Here is an 18,614-nt window from a genome sequence, read left to right on the forward strand (position 1 = left end):
AGCAAGCACCTATGGCTAGCACAACAGTGTCAGTAGAAGCATCAACATCATTGTTGGAGCTTTCATATAGTAGGACTGACTATGGCATTTAGATTTAGTAAGATTAACTAGGACATATTTGTATTCTGCATTGTTTTTTATTTTTATTTTTTTAACATCTTAAAGAGGACCTTTCACCACTCCTGTCCTGCCTATTTTAATAGCTACATGCATTCCCCACGTACTAACAATTCTGGAGCATCTATTCTTATGTCTCTATGTTGTGCCATTCCTTTATTATTTCTACTAGAAGTTATGAATGAATTGCTATTAGCCTTCAGTAAGGGTACAGAGGGGAGGTAACCAGTTAGGGGTGTGTACCTGCACAGTCTGAAAATGGCAGAACTGATTGGATAGAGTAAGACTGTGCAGGTACACACCCCTAACTGGTTACCTCCCCTCTGTACCCTTACTGAAGGCTAATAGCAATTCATTCATAACTTCTAGTGCAAATAATAAAGGAACGGCACAAGATAGAGACATAAGAATAGATGTTCCAGAATCGTTATTACATAGGAGATGCATGTAACTATTAAAACAGGAATTTCAGGAGTGGTGAAAGGTCCTCTTTAATAATGCATGATGCATATCTACGTCATGGGTGGTGTGCCAAGTATGGCTAAATGACCCCAGGTCTTTTAATCCTTCAGATGTTGCAGTAAATAGCGACAATGGCATTTTAGCTGTCAGACAGAGAGACAGTCTCCCTCTGTCTTCCAATCTGAGCCCTCAAGTCAAAAATGCTGGGCTATGATCGATTGCTATGACATCCAGCTATGCCTGAGGCATGGACGGACAAGTAGCCTGTGAAAATCCCATAGATTACAATAGTATTTTATTGCAGTCTATGATACAAGTGATCAGAAGATTGCATGTTCAAGTCCCCTAAGGGGATAACAAATTACAGTAAAAGAAATATATATATATTTTTTTTAAATAAATAAAAACAAATATAAAATATTCTAATCACCCCCCCTTTCCCAATTTACATATAAAAATAAACAATAAAACTATAAAAATAATAGGTATGGCCGCTTCCAAAAATGTCTGAACTATTACAATAAAATAATATTTTTCCTACACTATGAATAACAGAAAAAAATAAAAATGCACAATTAGCCATTTTTGGTCACCTTGCCCCAAAAAAATTGACTAAAAAGTGATCAAAAACTCCTATGTACCCCAAATAAAAACGAACCAGTCCTGTAACAAACAAGGCCTTCATCAGCTGTGAATATGATAAGATAAAAAAGTTATAGCTGTCAGAATATGCAAATAACATTTTTACTTTTTGAAATAGTAAAACATAATAAAAACTATATATATTTGGTTTAGCTGTAATCATACTGACCCATAGAATACAGTCATCGTGTACCTTTTTTAGGGCACATTATAAAAATAATGGAGGAATTGTATTTTTTATTTTTATTTTACCCCACAAAGATTTTCTTCCTCATTTTCAAGTACAAGATATGATAAATTAAATGGTGTCGTTAAAAGTGCAAGTTGTCCTGCAAAAATTAGCTCTTATGGGACTGAAAATTAAAAAAAGTTATCACTCTTAACCCCATAGTGACCAGCCTGTTTTGGGCCTTACTGTCCAAGCGGTTTTCTTCCTTTTTCATTGTCGCGTTCCGGGAGCTATAAATTTTTTATTTTTCCGTCTATATAGCTTTATGAGCTTTATGAGGACAAGTTGTAGTTTTTAATGGCGCCATTTTGATGTACACATAACTTTCTGATTAACTTTTATTAACTCTTTCTGGGAGAGAGATGGGATAAACAGCAATAGTGCCACTGTGTTTTTTACCATATGGTTTTTTACCATATAGGTCTCCTCTAGCTCTGGCACATCATCTGATAGGAGCTGAAGAGTTATCTCTGCAATGGTCTGCCCATCAGGAATAAGAATCCATCCAGAAGTCGCTGTGAAGTCACCATCAGAGACACTCGTCAGTTGCCAATAAACCTAAAACAAGGAACAACTGATTGGTTCACGTCATGCATATCTTACAATACAATTATGGCGGTAAATAAAATGTACATTTCACTTTGATATTATCATTAAAGGCTATGTTCACTTTCAGGGGCATTTTTCTCTTGACGGAGCTGTGAGTGCTTATTTTTTGCAGGATGAGTTTCCATTATCGCTGGTTCTATTTAGACTTTTGGATCTTGTATATTTTGTTTGGAAAACAGGATAAAGAAAAGGCTGAAACACTGCCATTGCTTTTTGGTTATTACAACGTACACCATGCAGGAAAAATGGCATGGGATGTTATCTTTATTCTGCTGGTCAGTATGATTACAGAGATACCAATTTTATATAGGTTTTTTTATTTTAACATTTTACCACTTTTACACTAAGGATTTTTGAAAAAAAAATCTTTTTTTTTTGTGTTGCCATTTCTGAAAGCCATTTATTTATTTTTTCTGCTGATGGCCTTGTGTGAGGGTTCGTTTTTTGTAGGATGAATTGACATTTTCATTGGTACCATTTTGAGGTACACAGTACTTTTTAATATTACGCTTTGTGTGAGGCGAGGTTCTTCTGGCACTTTTTTATTTATTATTTTTTGCAGTGTTCATGTGGCTGTGTGAATTAGCTGTCCCATTGAAGTTAATGGGGATAGAGGAGCTGTAATTACACCTGCTCGATGCTGCAATGTCAATGGCGATCAGGTAAAGGCCTCATGCACACGGCCGTTGTTTTGGTCCACATCCGAGCCGCCGTTTTGGCGGCTCGGATGCGGACCCATTCACTTCAATGGGGCCACAAAAGATGCGGACAGCACTCCGTTGCTCCGTTCCGTGGCCCTGCTAAAAAAATATAACGTCCTATTCTTGTCCGCGCTTTGTGGACAAGAATAGGCATTTATATTGAAGGCTGTCCGTGCCGTTCCGCAAACTGCGGAACGCGCACGGACGCTATCCGTGTTTTGCGGATCCGCGATTTGCCAAAACACACCACGGTCGTGTGCATGAGGCCAAACATTGGAGAGAAGGCAGCACTCATTCTGATACTGATGACCATTCCCGAGGACAACCCCTTTAACAGTCAGTATATAGAGCTATAATTGACATATCAAGTTGTATACTTTTGTAAATACATTGGGGGATATTTATCTAAACTGTTGTAAAAGAAACCTGGCTTAGTTGTCCACAGCAACCAATCAGATTCCACCTTTTATTTTTCAGAGCTCCTTTGAAAAACAAAAGGATCAGTCTGAGTGGCTGCTATGGGCAACTAAGCCAGTTTACACCAGTTTTGATAAATCTGCCTCATTGTATTACTTTTCTTGTACTAATGCTGAGTTATATATTATAGCTCACAGCAGCATTTACAATTCCGCTGATTGTTACTGTAAATACTCAAAAGTTTGACATCATACACACATAAAGGGCAAACAATCTTTGCTCCAGAAGCCAGGCAAAGAGGTAGCAAAGAGCTGTGACAAACTCACCTGTTGTGACTTCTGCCGTGGAGCAAAGAGGCAGAAGGGGGCTTGGATTGAGAATAAGAAGTTAGATCTGTGCTCTACTTAAATCCTGCTCTGAGATTACTGCTCAATGGCTGTTATTGTATTTTCAACCTAGTTCCTATCTACTCTAAATTACTCTGTGCATTTTGTAAGCACTCTTGCCTGCTACCGTGTTTGACCTCAGACTGTTCAGTTATCACCTTTTCCTTTCTGTACTTTTATCTCTCTTGGTTCTGATTTTTTTCAGGTTCTTTGTACTGTTTTGGCTTTGACATTTGACCACTCTATTTTTGACCCCGGCTAGTACCACTACATGACCTCCACTCATATAGCTACAGCTCTTCTGCAACATTGCATTTACATATCCTCTAAAATTGTGATTGGGGGTAACGAGAAGCAAGTGCTTTAGGATATTTACAAGATATGTCTTGTAATATGTCGATTTATTCTATATGTAAACTAAAATGGTGTTAAAAAGGTGGAAAAAATGGACAAATCCTTTAATTTTTTTTTCATATAGTGGTGTATATGATTGCAATGTACGCACATACAATCAAGTCCTCATAGATTGTAAGCTCTTGTGAGCAGTGTCCTCACTCCTAGTGTTTCAGTTTGTATATTAGCCAGTTACATTGTGATGTCTTTTGTTTTGTACAACAACCCTCTGAATTGTAAAGCGCTGTGGAATATGGTGGTGCTATATAAATAAAGATTATTATTATTATTATCATCAATCCATGCAGTACATGTATGGCATATAACATTGACATGTGCCAACAAACATAGGCTCATACCATTACAAATAAGATTGGGAAAGGTTCTCGTAACTGAGTTAAAAATGTAGAAACCCTTTAAGAAATTCCTTCCTTAGAAACCCCTAACACCATGGGAATTATTAGCAGGTCTGTGCCCTCATACAACTGATGTACAATACCGCAGAGCTCCACTAGATGGCATTAATTCTCTATCTCAGCGCCGCCATACGTCTGGGTATCAGCGTCACTGAAACCAGCTTCTACTACACATCCTCTTGATTTGATTTAAATGAGATCCAGTCATGTGTAATGCTTTATTTTTCAAAATCATTCTGCTTTAATTTATCATTACCATATGAGTGAATAGCCAAGGCTATTTCTGGTATTTAAACACAACACAATTACATCACGAATGAAGAAACCCCGCCATATTAATTTTGAGGATGCCCATACCTTCCTCTTCTTTTTTTTTTTTTTTTTCATCCTCGGTGTAGGCAACGTTGCCAGTCAGCAGACTGCTTACATAAATGGTAGTCTGAAGCACACATTTATGAATTAGGGCTTGGCTGCTAGTAACATATATACATCTGAAGTTTGCCTATTCCTAACAGTAGCTCTCAACTCCCTCTATTTTTCATCAAAAATTCTCTTTGTCTCTTGACAGTCTGGTGATGCCCCTCATTAAGACACAGAATATGAAAGCAGTCAAAGTAATTCTGCTTTTCAAACCGCTAGTTGATCATTCTTTCTTTATGTTCCTTATTATTCTGGAACAGTGAAGTGTTTGACTTCCAGATTTGCTATTACATTTGGCAGCGGCTAATCCTTCCACCCTAATTTTTTTTGGTGTCTTATCCTATATCTTCTCCACATTCCTAAATTTGTTTGTAAATTTATTTATATAGCCGGCGACGATTCTATGGCTGAGGGCACTTTCCCACTAGGAAACAATATTCTATTCCACCCCATTTATTGGCTTCTAACCCTGACAAAACATCAATAAAAATGACTATTTAATTCCTAGTCAAGTGCACACATATAAAACAATAGCAAAAAAAAAGGGGGTAAAATTAAACCTGTATACTCAGCAGTGCATGAATAATAAATCACTGCTTGTTTCGGCTAGGTTTTAAGAGACTCCTTTCAAGCCTCTTACAGCAAATTTACATATGCTTAGAAAAGATATTACATATGGACCAAGTAAGCTGAGTAATTTATTTCATATGGAAGATTTACTGTACTATTTATGCCACTATAATAGACAGTAAATGCAGAATTTATTAGTGGCACGGTTCAACCTTTCTCTCTATTTTGATGACTGTTTTTAGCCTAGAAAAAATTTTTAATGAGTAAAAATATGTCTTGTTAAGCCTATATAGGTTTTAATGCAGTATGGTAATGATGATGATCGTATGGTCGCCTGTGTGCTGCTCTATTATTATGGGGAACAATAATAGTAAAATGTCAAAATCAAAATGGTTATTTTTATTGTATTTTATGTTATCCTGTTATACTTGTAGTAATTCAATCATTTTTTGTATTAGTCATTTACATGTATATAGCTCTTTGTAAATTAAAATAATTAGTAATGATTTTAAAATTATATATATATATATATATATATATATATATACAATTATATATAAATATATACTACATATACCTGTATACTGTTCTAGTTTATAGTATATATAATATAGTATATGTAGTATATTATAGTAATATATATATATAGATATATTATAAAGAGTTATACTATATTATTGCTGTCATATTAAGTAAGTGAAGCAACATGGAAAATAAACATCCACATAAAAACAATATGGCATACAATACATGGTGTAGCAGGACAAATGCATAGACTGCATACATTTCGAGCTCTGCCCATATGAGCTTACAATCTAGAAGGTTTGCATTAGTACAGTGAAGTAAATGCATCCTTCACTGATTATTTTTCTCCCCACAAGCCGGAATATAGCATGTTGGTAATGAAGAGATTACAATCACAGCAGTCCTTCACATTAGCATTCTTAGTCATGTATTGTATCTCCCTGCAATCATTCTTTTAGAATAATGAGAGCGAGTGGTTGAATAGCTACAGTAGCCCATTGGCAATATGATAATTTAAAGGGACCAAGGCCAAGAAAAGGTGGATGTTTATAAGTGTCCAAATGAATGCATGTCTTTTTTTTTTCTCAAAACACTAGAAGCGTTCATGACATAAAAAGGAATAAAGCAAGCAGGGAAATATTAGATGCTGCTGAATTTGTCTCATGCAAATGTAATGAAGCCTAAATTGGATGTCACATCAAACCGAGGTTAACTGTTTAAATGTTTCCTGCATATTAAGTTTCATTTTCTTATTTGAATTGCGCTGATAAATCCATCGCAGTAGTGAATGCATGGAACATGACATGATACAAGACAAGAAACATTTTCTATTCTGCATTTACAGTCCCCTTGTATGAAAATTAAAATCTTTATTATAAACCCCCTCACAGTTTTTTTTTCTTTTTCCTTTTTTTTTTTTTACATAATTTTTTTATTTTTATGGTATCAGATTACATCACCCCTCCTCCCGTTTGAAGCTTCAGGTTAGCTAAAAACATCATTTGCCTGAGAAGGAAGTTTTAATTGTCTTACAACTACCTCTGTGCGGTACAATAGGAAACACAAGTACCCATTGATTATACTATTGGGTGGAATAAGGGACTGTTATCCCAGCATTTTTCTTTCAGTTTTTCCATTGCATTCTCTTTGAAAGAGACCAAATGGGTCCCAGCAGGTGAAAGCAAAGAAATCTGAAAGGTTTTCTTTGATAATTGACAATACCACAGTTGCCTCCTCCAATACATTTTGGAAGATTATAAAACCTTATTAAATCCTGCCCTGTTAGATATTGATTGAGAAGGAGCTAAACTAAAATCAACAATAGCAGCATGGATCAAGCCAAGAATTCCTTCCTCCTTCTTTTTCACAAGCCAAACACTGCTAAGCTCTGCATTCTTTTTTCACTCTGCAGTAGTAAACTTTTGTTCAAGAAGTATGTCTGGCTGCAAACCAAAGGCGGTAATACATTTACCACTCAGCCTTTAAATGTTCTATCTATCTATCTATCTATCTATCTATCTATCTAATTTATTAAATTTTTAACTTGCAAAATTGTGTTAATTTTTGCATTGAAAATGACCACAGGACAGATTTTTAGAATTTCTGTGAAAATAACAAATATATATTAATGTCTTTCAGATATTCATAAACCTTAGATTGCAAATTTAGAAACCAAGAGCATTAGGAGGACAAAAGTATGTTTTACATTTGGAAAATAAAGTATATAATAGGGAAATGAGGTTATCCTTTGATCCTGCATATATTGAGGCAGAACATTAGCATGGTGAGTGATCCATTCTGTTTCTTGGAAAATTTTAATTGTATGTCAAGAGTATGTTGAAAAATCGGATAGCTCTTTAAAGTGATGCCGTATACGCTGTTGTACAGAGATGTTGGAGATTTCCACCAATGTAATAATATTAATTGTTCATTGAGGGTATTTAAAATGTAAATTTCACTGACTGTCAAAGAGACTGACACTGACCTTACCATAGGACCACTTATGACCCCACATGATGGTGAGCAGAGGGCTACTCAAAGTTTACACAAGTTTATCTTCGTAGTGCTTGTCAGTTTGTTTCTTTTCTTATTTGTCATACTATCACCTGTGAGCGAACAGTAATAATGATTCCCTACATTCTTAATTGCGGCATGTCTTATCCCTGGTGTATTCATTTTATTTCTTTTTTTTTTAGGGAAAGCATATTTGTTTTCACAGTTTTTTTCAAATTATTTTTACATTTTTGAACCCACATACATTTTTATAACGGAAGCATTAAAAAATTACATAGATGTTTCTTACATTTTAAATATAATATACAGAAGTTAAAATCAAGAAAAGTGTCTGTAGGCATCAGTGAAGCATGGTGGAGGTTTCTTGCAAGTTTGGGGCTACATTTTAACAAATAAAGTTGGGGATTTGTTAAAAAGAAATGGTCTCAATGGGGAGAAATACAGGCAGATACTTATCCATCATGCAATACGACCAATGAGGTGTCTGATTGCCTCCACATTTATTTTGCAGCAGGACAATGATCCCAAACATATGGCCAATGTCATTAAGAACTATCTTCAGTGTAAAGAAGAACAAGGAGTCCTCGAAATGATGATATGGCCCCTGATGTCAATGAGTCTGTCTGGGATTACATGAAAAGAGAGAAGGATTTGAGCAAGCTTACATTCATTGAGTATCTGTGATCAACTTCCCTGTTGAGTTCCTCTCAAAAATTGTGTGCAACTGTACCTAGAAGAACTGATACTGTTTTCAGGGCAAATGGTGGTCACACCTAATATTGATTTGATTTAGATTTCTCTTTTCACATTTTTTGAATTGATAAAAATAAACTATTAACACTTCTAGTTTTGAAAGTATTTTTACTTTGTAGCCTTTTTCCACACTGCCTAAAATGTTTGCACATTAGTGTATATGCCAAAAGTATATCCTTGATGTATACAACTGTATGCCATATATTGTCATAATGGCATCCTTTAAAAGAAAATGTATACTGTATGGTATGCTTGTTTTCTCTGGGATGAACTTGCAATGAAAAGGGCAGTCATAGTCAAAGGGAGAATACCTTTACAAAACACAGGCTAATGGGGCATACCAACATTTTATTTCTGTCAGATTTGTACAGGATATGACAAAATGATTTATACATGATATGAAAAAATAACTTGGGTGTGTCTCCAAATTAATACAATACAGTAGAGGTCTCATGGACCTCTATGTATGATATGAGCCCTAAGGCCGGATTCCCTTAAGTTTTACAAAATCTTTGGAAAAGGTAATGTGAGTGTGTATATGTATATATAAAAAATAAACAGCAGCACTCCTTAGATGCCAGATGCAAATCCCCAACTGTTCCTAGGACTTGGAACGATGAACATAAAGCGAAAAAAGTAAGGCAGCACTCTGGTCTTCTGGTGAAGGTGAATACTTTATTACACCCAACAGCAATGCAGCATTTCAGCTCTCTCAATGGAGCCTTTGTCAAGCTTGACAAAGGCTTCATTGAGAGAGATGAAATGCTGCATTGCTGTTGGGTGTAATAAAGTATTCACCTTCAGCAGAAGACCGGAGTGATGCCTTACTTTTTTTGATATATATATATATATATATAGGTCCAAAAGCATGGAGACAACTGAATGTGGCATGTTGTTAAGGGAAAGGGGGAAATCTGAGAGGGATGGTGTCCATCATGGTGGCCATTTTGAAATGCGCTATTTTGAAGCCAAGTTGATATTTTCAAATGGGAAGAGGTACATGTGACATATGTACCTTTCAAAGAATTTTTCAGTGACATGGAACATAATGATGATTCACTGTAGGATATGCTCAATGTGCGTCTCATTTTTTTGAATCGTCTATGTAATCCTCTTCTCCCATTCTTGATACACTTAGAGCAACACCTCAGCAGAAATACTTGCACAGGTGACCATAACCCTGGACTCGACATCACCCCACAAGTTAGAAGTTCAAGAAGATGAGATCTGGCAAATGTGGGGACCACTCCACTGGTCAACAACATCCAATCCTCTTCCTCAAAAACTGCTTATGCCAGAACTTGCATACATCACATCCATAATGTTGGGGTGGGGGCACCATCCTGCTTAAAGAACACTGGGAATGTGCCATCTTTATTGCACAGTGACAGAAACACCTTGTCATCTTACAGTTGCAGATACATGGCAGCAGTAAGGTTACTGTTGATGCAAAATGGGCCCACTATCTTTGTCCCCCACTCAACGTACTACACCATGACTTTCTGTGAGCCAACCATCTGGAATCTCTCTAGTGTGGATTTGTGTCTGACCAGCATTTGCTTGTTAACCTCCCCGTTCATGTAGAGGTTTGCTTCACCACGGAAGAGTACGGTCTCTTTGAAATGTGGGTACCGATGGCCATTGCTGTTGCTTCATCTGTTTCAGTTTTTTTATGTCCACTTTTTGGCAGGTACAACACAGAACCTGTTTGGCGAAATTTGGCGGGGAATTTGCCAACTTTGCTATCACGGATTAGTAGTCTGTTAGGGTGCTAAGCATTGAAATCCGCTACAATGACTCGGATCACCTATGCATGTACTACTTCACATTTGAAAATATTGACTTGGTTTCAAGATGGGAAGCTTTCAAAATGGCCGGACACTGCCACTTACAGATATTCTGCCTTCCCTTAGCAACATGTCACACACAGGATAATATTCCCAACCACCATTTTCCATTTATTCAGGGGGTCTCCATACTTTTCGACCACGCTGTATATGTATGTATATACAGTCCTGATCAAAAGTTTAAGACCACTTGAAAAATTGCAAAAAATCATATTTAGCATAGCTGGATCTTAACAAGGTTCCAAGTAGAGCTTCAACATGCAACAAGAAGAAATAGGAGTGAGACAAAACATTTTTTGAGCATTCAATTTAATGAAAACTGAAACAGGCTTTTTTTCAGCTGATCAAAAGTTTAGGACCACACCTCCAAAAAAAAACTAAACACCCCCAAAACAGAAATCCAACTTCTAAACATGAACTCAGTAATGAGTAGCTCCGCCGTTATTGTTTATCACTTAAAAAATTCGTTTTGGCATGCTTGATGCAAGCGTTTCCATGAGGTGAGTGGGAACATTTCTCCAAGTGGTGAAGATGGCCGCACGAAGGCCATCTACTGTCTGGAACTGTTGTCAATTTTTGTAAACTTCCCTTGCCATCCATCCCCAAAGGTTCTCAATTAGATTTAGATCAGGGGGAACACGCAGGATGGGCCAAAAGAGTGATGTTATTCTCCTGGAAGAAGTCCCTTGTCCTGCGGGCATTGTGTACTGTAGCGTTGTCCTGTAGAAAAACCCAGTCGTTAACACACATCTGGACATAGCCAGCGGCCGTTTGACGCCCCTGCACTTCCTGAAGCTCCATTGTTCCACTGAAGGAAAAAGCACCCCAGACCATTATGGCGCCCCCTCCACTGTGGCGCGTAGAAAACATCTCAGATGGGATCTGCTTTTCATGCCAGTAACGTTGGAAACCCTCAGGACCATCAAGGTTAAATTTTTTCTCATCAGAGAATAAAACTTTCTTCCACCTTTGAATGTCCCATGTTTGGTGCTCTCTTGCAAAGTCCAAACGAGCAGTTCTGTTAGCGTTCAAGGAGACAAGGTCTTTGAAGACGTTTTTTTTTTTTGAAGCCCTTCAGTCTCAGATGCCGTCTGATGGTTATGGGGCTGCAGTCAGCACCAGTAAGGGCCTTAATTTGGGTCGAGGATCGTCCAGTGTCTTGACGGACAGCCAATTAGATCCTCCGGCTCAGTGCTGATGAAAATTTTTGGGGTTTTCCACTTGACTTTTTTGTTCCATAACCCTCAGGATCATTTAAGAAATTCCAAATGACTGTCTTACTGCGTCCCACCTCAGCAGCGATGGCGCGCTGTGAGAGACCCTGCTTATGCAGTTCAACAAGAGTTTTTTTGCCTTTGCCATCACAACGTGTGACTACCTGACAGAAAATGGCAATGAATCCACATCTTTGCACAGATTTGGCCTTTTAAAGGCATGCGGTCCTAAACTTTTGATCAGCTGAAAAACAGCCTGTTTCAGTTTATTCGTTGTTTTTATTAAATTGAATGCTCAAAAAATGTTTTGTCTCACTCCCATTTCTTCTTGTTGCATGTTGAAGCTCTACTTGAAACCTTGTTAAGATCCAGCCATGCTAAATATGATCTTAAACTTTTGGACTGTATGTACTGTATATGTCGCTGCAATTTAGGACAAGTCCCAAACTAGGGGACTACACCTCGATTGTTTGTGGGATTCAAATTAGTTAATAAGTTCTTTATATGTGCCAGGGAATGCGGTCGACCTAAGAATCAAAGCCAATTTTATTAGTTGTACGTTAAGGGTCTAACCACCACCCCTTTAGCCATCAATTTTAATCTGACCAATCAGTACATTTAATAAAATAACCAATCAGAAATGAAAAGATAGAACACAGAAGTAAATTCAGACAGCTACAAGCTAAAATATTAAATCTAAATATATATTTATTCTGAAATATTGCTATGCGTCTAATTCCTGTATGTTTCATAATATCATCCTTACTCAAGCAGGCTCTTCCAATTTGCAAAATTAAAGCTTGATTTATTGTTCCCTATAAATGATAGTTATGAAATACAGTAGGTTCAAGAAACAGACAGTTTACTTTAAAAGTACTGATACAAAGAGGAAGAAGACAAAATGGATGTCTGTTACAGTACAACTGTGTTCAACTCGGACTAATTTCTTTCACATTTATATATATATATATATATATAGAATATGAAGAAAATGAGGATGCAGCACTCTGTCAATAACGGGTGCAAAATCAGGCCAATGTGAATCAGCACCGGGATCCAATGTAGTATACAGATGAAAAAGAAAGCCAGCAGCACACCAAGGTTTTCAACAAAAATGTGAAGTTTATTCCTCCAGAGTCAGCAGCGACGTTTCAACAGCTTGTTGCTGTCTTTCTCAAGCTATGTGCATATGTGTTGCAAACATGCAATTTAAAGGTGCATCAATTACACAATTCAATTTAAGCCAATTTATCCATACACAAGAAAATTCATATATTACGTGATTCATCATATTCAACAAAATACATACATTATGCCGCAATGTTACAAAATACAATACATACATGAAGTGTATAAAATAATTCATACTCTGTATAATATAGGGCATAAACCCTAAATACCCTTCATTAGTGCAGGTGTGTTATCCCTAATCACCACGTTAAAACTCACGATCAGCTGATGCACCGTGCTGTGCCGGCATCATGGTCCCGGCGGCGTCCCCGTTCCCTCTCTGCGCATGCGTCAGAAGCACAAGTCTTGCGACACTACGTGCGCAGAGAGACAAGCCAGAACCACAACCAAGATGGCCAAGCCTGTCCTCCGGCCGGTGTGCGCATGTCCATGTGTAAGTTTCGGCCTCCCATAGATAGTCACATGAGACGAATCACATGATCGGATAACCAAGTAAATAAACTTTCATGAGAAATTCACATATTCGAATCCAGGTCAAGACTGCTGTGTATCCTGGACCCCCACAAAGAACAAATGCGGGAATCCAGGACCCAGCGTCCTGTCAACCTAGTCACTGGCCACAATAACACCCTCACATGCGCGTAATGGAGGAGTCAGGCAACTGGTGACACCGACTGTCCGCTGCAACGAACCACTCACTGTCAAACTAAGGCAGTGGCGACGTCACAAGGGTCCCCCCTGTGAACCGTCGCCCACCCAACAGGTGCCCGCTACCCCCCAAAATACAAGCGCACAGGGTGTGAATGCCAGAACAAAATTTATTAAATAAGAAAAAACATAACATTTTGTAAGGAGAACCACATGGAAATGTCTGGGTAAGTGCCGAACTACCATGGATCATGTCCCACATCTGCACCGGAGCAACAGTCAGGCCACCATGCACGTGGATAAGGTCGTAAGAACAGTGGATAGCCACCCGGGTTGGCGATGTCTCCCTCACAGCACAGTGCACCAGTCTTGATCATGATCAGTATATAGATCTAAAAAGAAAGAAAGATTTTTTACAAAAAAATCCCAAACAAATGTATAACTTGGTTGTTATTGACACATATACATTTAACCCACAGAAGAGGGTGAGGACCCATGAGTGACACAAGAGGGACATGTCACGGCTGAGGATGGGGGAAATCCTCAGCCGTGCGATGCCAGTTGATGTTTTGGTTGCTCGGCCAGGACAACAGGATTAGGGAGCAGGTCACCTCCTAAAGCATCCCTAACCTGACCCTAACTCCTAGCTGCATGGGCCGACCTTGAAGGTAGGAGGACCCATGCTCCGGAACCTCGGATCCCTAACTCACCCTCCGACCGGTCCCTGGACTAGGAGTCAAGGTAAGACGGCCTGTTCCTACTGGACACGGAGGAACAGGGGTCTCACTGGCCAAGCTGCAGGAAAAAGGGGAACACAAACAAACTTACGGATATGGCAGGTGAACTATCCGAGTTCCACCTACCTGCCACAGCCCTGCTGACTGGATCCCTGTGCAAACAGGAATCCAGATCCATAAGCTGCACTAACACAAGATAGAACAGGAAAACATCAAATAGACATCACACATAAACTTAACAAAACTAAAATGTGACATATGGTTTATGAACCACAAGGGTGGCTCTCACAGGCAGTTGGAAAACACAGGAGGCTGCTATCAGCTAAGCATGCTGGAGCAACCTACTGAGCCCTGCCAAACACCAAGGCTATATAGGCCAAAGAGGCCACACCCAACAGTCAGACACACCCCGTGACTCAGACACACAAAAAGGGAGTTAACCCTTCCAACACCACAGAAGGGAAAACATAACTAAAAGGGGAAGTGTCGAAACTACAAACATACTGTGGCTGTTGCCGCAGGCAACGACATGGGTGGCAAGCGTGTCCTGGGAGTCAGCCCGAAGGCCGGGACACTGCCACCACATGTACACATACAACCAAACATTGCCACGGGCAACCACAGTGAAGGGAAGATGTCAGTGCACACCACACACAAAACAGAGTGCACACAGACATACAAAAGTGCATACATACACACACCTAACAAAAAGATAGCTAGGTGTGACCGCATGCCAGGACAGCAAGCTGCCTAGCGACGCTCAGGCTGCTCTGCTGTAAAACACAACAGGGGTTGCCCGCGGCAACCACAAGTGAGGCCACAAACAAGCGGCCCTCACCCGTGGTTGAAGACCCATACAAAAACCGCCGGCAACTGCATGCGGTACGAAGTCACGATCATGGGCCTGGCCGTGACAGGACAACACTAATCAACCCTAAAATCGACATTCAGCCCATTGGGCCTCAAGGTGTTTAAGGTGAAGATCCAGAATAGCTCTCGCTTTTTAAGGAGGGCTTGTCTATCCCCCCCACGCCTTCCTAATTCTATCTGTTCCAATATGCGGAACCTTAGGTCTTTCTGTGTGTGTCCTACATCTTTGAAGTGTTTAGACACCGGTAAATCCATCTTTTCCTTTCTGATGGAATATCGGTGTTGGTTTAACCGTGTCTTCAAGTCCCACGTGGTCTCCCCAACGTACCACTTCCCACAGGGGCAGGTCAGTTGGTAGACCACGTAGGACGAGTCACACGTCAAGTATTGGTTGATTTTGACCAATTTGTTAATGGCCAGATTGAGGAACGTGTTCCCTTTAATCATGAGGTTACAATTGATACAGTGATAACAGGGGTAGCAGCCAGTCCGCGTGGAGCCACACATTGTTCTCACACTGGTCTTGGCACTACCCACATCCGACTTTACCAACCTGTCCCCCCAAATTGCGTCCTCTCCGGTAGGAAAATAATGGAGGAGTTTCAAACTCCTCGACTTGAGGGAAACTATTCCCTATCATCCTCCAGTGTTTCCGAATGACAGACGCTTTTTGTGGACTGTCAGCCGAAAACTGGGAGATTCACCGAAATGGGTCAGAGATTTGCCACTCGTGGGTATCCCAAAAAATTGATCAGGGATAGCATTCAGCGAGTGCACGATAAAGGGATTACTACCAATACTAAACTGGTCGCCAAAAAACCCCGTATTCCATTCATCTCCCAGTTTTCGGCTGACAGTCCACAAATAGCGGCTGTCATTCGGAAACACTGGAGGATGATAGGGAATAGTTTCCCTCAAGTCGAGGAGTTTGAAACTCCTCCATTATTTTCCTACCGGAGAGGACGCAATTTGGGGGACGGGTTGGTAAAGTCGGATGTGGGTAGTGCCAAGACCAGTGTGAGAACAATGTGTGGCTCCACGCGGACTGGCTGCTACCCCTGTTATCACTGTATCAATTGTAACCTCATGATTAAAGGGAACACGTTCCTTAATCCGGCCATTAACAAATTGGTCAAAATCAACCAATACTTGACGTGTGACTCGTCCTACGTGGTCTACCAACTGACCTGCCCCTGTGGGAAGTGGTACGTTGGGGAGACCACGTGGGACTTGAAGACACGGTTAAACCAACACCGATATTCCATAAGAAAGGAAAAGATGGATTTACCGGTGTCTAAACACTTCAAAGATGTAGGACACACACAGAAAGACCTAAGGTTCCGCATATTGGAACAGATAGAATTAGGAAGGCGTGGGGGGGATAGACAAGCCCTCCTTAAAAAGCGAGAGCTATTCTGGATCTTCACCTTAAACACCTTGAGGCCCAATGGGCTGAATGTCGATTTTAGGGTTGATTAGTGTTGTCCCTCTTGTGTCACTCATGGGTCCTCACCCTCTTCTGTGGGTTAAATGTATATGTGTCAATAACAACCAAGTTATACATTTGTTTGGGATTTTTTTGTAAAAAATCTTTCTTTCTTTTTAGATCTATATACTGATCATGATCAAGACTGGTGCACTGTGCTGTGAGGGAGACATCGCCAACCCGGTGGCTATCCACTGTTCTTACGACCTTATCCACATGCATGGTGGCCTGACTGTTGCTCCGGTGCAGATGTGGGACATGATCCATGGTAGTTCGGCACTTACCCAGACATTTCCATGTGGTTCTCCTTATAAAATGTTATGTTTTTTCTTATTTAACCACTTGCCGCAACTGTAACGCCGAAAGGCGTCATCGCGGCGGCTCCCCCAGGCTACGCTAACGCCGATTGGCGTCATCTCGCGTGAGCCGAGATTTCCTGTGAACGCGCGCACACAGGCGCGCGCGCTCACAGGAACGGAAGGTAAGAGAGTGGATCTCCAGCCTGCCAGCGGCGATCGTTCGCTGGCAGGCTGGAGATGTGATTTTTTTAACCCCTGAAAGGTATATCAGACGCTGTTTTGATAACAGCGTCTAATATACCTGCTACCTGGTCCTCTGGTGGTCCCCTTTGTTTGGATCGACCACCAGAGGACACAGGTAGCTCAGTAATATGTTGCACCAAGCACCACTACACTACACCCCCCCCTGTCACTTATTAACCCCTTATTCACCCTTGATCACCCCTGATCACCCCATATAGACTCCCTGATCACCCCCCTGTCATTGATTACCCCCCTGTCATTGATTACCCCCCTGTAAAGCTCTATTCAGACGTCCGCATGATTTTTACGGATCCACTGATAGATGGATCGGATCCGCAAAACGCATACGGACGTCTGAATGGAGCCTTACAGGGGCGTGATCAATGACTGTGGTGATCACCCCATATAGACTCCCTGATCACCCCCCTGTCATTGATTACCCCCTGTAAAGCTCCATTCAGATGTCCGCATGATTTTTACGGATCCACTGATAGATGGATCGGATCCGCAAAACGCATACGGACGTCTGAATGAAGCCTTACAGGGGCGTGATCAATGACTGTGGTGATCACCCCATATAGACTCCCTGATCATCCCCCTGTCATTGATTACCCCCCTGTCATTGATCACCCCCCTGTAAAGCTCCATTCAGACGTCGGCATGATTTTTACGGATCCACTGATAGATGGATCGGATCCGCAAAACGCATATGGACGTCTGAATGGAGCCTTACAGGGGCGTGATCAATGACTGTGGTGATCACCCCATATAGACTCCCTGATCACCCCCCTGTCATTGATTACCCCCCTGTCATTGATCACCCCCCTGTAAAGCTCCATTCAGATGTCCGCATGATTTTTACGGATCCACTGATAGATGGATCGGATCCGCAAAACACATACAGGCGTCTCCCTGGAGCCTTCCAGGGGGGGTGATCACCCCATATAGACTCCCTGATCACCCCCCTGTCATTGATCACCCCCCCTGTCATTGATCACCCCCCCTGTCATTGATCACCCCCCCTGTCATTGATCACCCCCCTGTCATTGATCACCCCCCCTGTCATTGATCACCCCCCCTGTCAGGCTGCATTCAGATGTCCGTATGATTTTTACGGATCCACGGATACATGGATCGGATCCGCAAAACACATACGGACATCTGAATGGAGCCTTATAGGGGGGTGATCAATGACAGGGGGGTGATCACCCCATATAGATTCCCTGATCACCCCCCTGTCATTGATCACCCCCCTGTCATTGATCACCCCCCTGTAAGGCTCCTTTCAGACATTTTTTTGGCCCAAGTTAGCGGAATATTTTTTTTTTTTCTTACAAAGTCTCATATTCCACTAACTTGTGTCAAAAAATAAAATCTCACATGAACTCACCATACCCCTCACGGAATCCAAATGCGTAAAATTTTT

This window comes from Bufo bufo, chromosome 2 (assembly GCF_905171765.1).
Source record: "Bufo bufo chromosome 2, aBufBuf1.1, whole genome shotgun sequence".
NCBI classification, from domain to species: Eukaryota; Metazoa; Chordata; class Amphibia; order Anura; family Bufonidae; genus Bufo; species Bufo bufo.